This window comes from Lactuca sativa, chromosome 6 (genome assembly GCF_002870075.4).
Source record: "Lactuca sativa cultivar Salinas chromosome 6, Lsat_Salinas_v11, whole genome shotgun sequence".
NCBI classification, from domain to species: domain Eukaryota; kingdom Viridiplantae; phylum Streptophyta; class Magnoliopsida; order Asterales; family Asteraceae; genus Lactuca; species Lactuca sativa.
In genome coordinates, this window is record NC_056628.2 from 22,491,423 (window position 1) to 22,493,588 (window position 2,166).

The 2,166-nt window shown below is 42.4% G+C and overlaps 1 non-coding gene across 1 annotated transcript; it reads left to right on the plus strand.

Annotated features, from left to right (window-relative positions):
• The first annotated feature begins 1,294 nt into the window (after window positions 1-1,294).
• Window positions 1,295-1,401, plus strand: LOC111899555 (small nucleolar RNA R71). The gene has a single exon (XR_002852994.1). It is a non-coding gene; the product is annotated as a small nucleolar RNA R71 (small nucleolar RNA).
• The last annotated feature ends 765 nt before the right edge of the window (window positions 1,402-2,166 follow it).

Genomic DNA, 2,166 nt, shown 5'->3' on the forward strand with positions numbered 1-2,166 from the left:
TCTTGAAGAGTGAATAGGGCATGAGGTTCACACTTGCTCCCGAATCAGCCAAAGCATGGATGGTGGCCAAGTTGCCAAATTGGCAAGGAAAAGTTAAGGTTCTTTCTTCTTTTGTAATTTGTTTAACATGGCAGCTGATCAGTTTTCATTAAGAACTACTTCTTTCACCTCCTCCATCTTCCTTCTATTGGTTAGAAGCTCTTTGAGGAACTTTGCATATTTTGGCATTTGAGCGACGACTTCAATGAAGGGTATGTTGATTTGAAGAGCTTTAATGTGGTCGAGAAACTTTTGGTACTCCTCTTCCTGCTTTTCTTTCTTAGCTCAGGCTGGATATGGCAGTGGAGGCTGAAAGGGCTTTTCAGGAACTTGTTCTTTCAAATGTGGCAGTCGACTCGTCGAGTCCATATTATGGACTCGGTGAGTAGAGTCTGTGTTATGCAAAATTTTATTTTGATTTTTTTTTTCTGCATCCTTCTTTTGCAAGTCTTTGGGTGCTTCATTCTGAATGGGGGCCATAGGAGTAATTATCTTCCCACTTCTTGTTGTGACTATGTTTATGTGCGCACCTCGTGGGTTGTTTTCGGTTTTACTAGGAAGTTCGCCGGGTGATCTTTGATTGATTTGTTGAGCAAGTTGCCAAAGTTGCGTTTCAATGTTGTGGATGGATGCTTGCTGATTTCTAAGCATGGTTCTGGTTTCTTGGATTGCAACATCATGATCATTATGTCTCTTTTCTAAAGCAGCTACAAATTTGGTAAGCATCTCTTCCAAACTTGGTTTTCTTTCTTGTGCAGGATCCTCCGTTTGGTAAAAACCTCTCCCCTTTTGCTTGTACTTCTCCCCCTTAGCCTTCTTGTACTCATCATAAGGGAGCCACTGCTTCTTTTATTTACGCCAATCTTCATCATATCGGTCCCCACTTGAGTAACAAACTTGCACCTTTTTGTTGCCATTTTCATCCAAGTCACAGTCTCTAGTAAGGTAAGGCCCATTGCAATTCTCACAACCCACCCAAATAGCATGTATCGTTTGATCCATTTTATCCATCCTCCTATCCATGGTTTTTAGCATAGCCATGACTGCTGACAAGTCTTCTGAAGCTGCATAAGCGGCCCCCCTAGTCACATCATTTCTTGGATTATGGTATTCTCTAGAATGCTTAGAGAATTCTTCAATCAATTGCTTTATTACTGGAGGTGCCTTTTTCGTGAGTGGACCTTGCGAGTCAAATAATTGCCTTGTGGTAACATTTACTCCATCATAAAAGATGGAGACTTCTTGTTGACTATTGAGGTCATGATGTGGGCAATTCCTTAGCAAGCTCTTGTACCTCTCCTAAACTTCATATAGTGACTCTCCTGCTTGTTGTTCAAAGTTAGCAATGGCTTTCTTGAGCTTGTATATCTTGGATGGCGGACAGAATTGATCAATGAATTCTTCTTTCATTTGGGCCCATGTAGTGATCGATCCGGGGGGCAATGACTTGAGCCAATCCTTTGCAGCACTCTTCAAAGTAACCGGAAGCATGCGAAGTAGCTGAGTTTCCCGAGGCACATTTGGAACATTAAAATAATCAGCCACATCATTGACCTCATCCAAGTGCTTGTAAGCATCTTCATGGTCTTTGCCGGTGAAGGGGATCTCCTTGAGTAAAGCAAGAATGTGACCCTTAAGCTCAAAAGTAGCAGTTGCAGGAATTGCGGGTTGCACAAGTCCCAGGCCAGTGTCATCGCGGATCCTCTTCTTCCATTCTCCCATGGGTATTTCATCAATGTTAGCCATGGTAAGTGCTAACTCGTCGCCAGAATCGTAGTTGTGCCTGTATGTAGGTTCTTCTTCCTCCTCGGTGTCATACTCGGTGTCTTCTTTGATCGGGTCTTCGCCTGCTAAAGATGCGCTGGAAGCTCCTGATTTGCTGCTCTTCTTTTTCCAAAAAATAGTCTTCAAGTTAGACAAAGGTGACTTCTTAGGTGTATTTGAGCTTTCCACGTCCTTGCCTTTGTTTTTTCTCAATACGGATTCCGAGTCTTCAAGCGGGGGTACCAGCGGAGTGTTGGATCCTCTGGTTATGAAAGTCCTGAAATAAAACCAAAAAAACACGTAAAAAAAAAAAATGCAACTTAAATAAACGAAAAATAAATCAAAAGCAGGCTACTCGCCGAG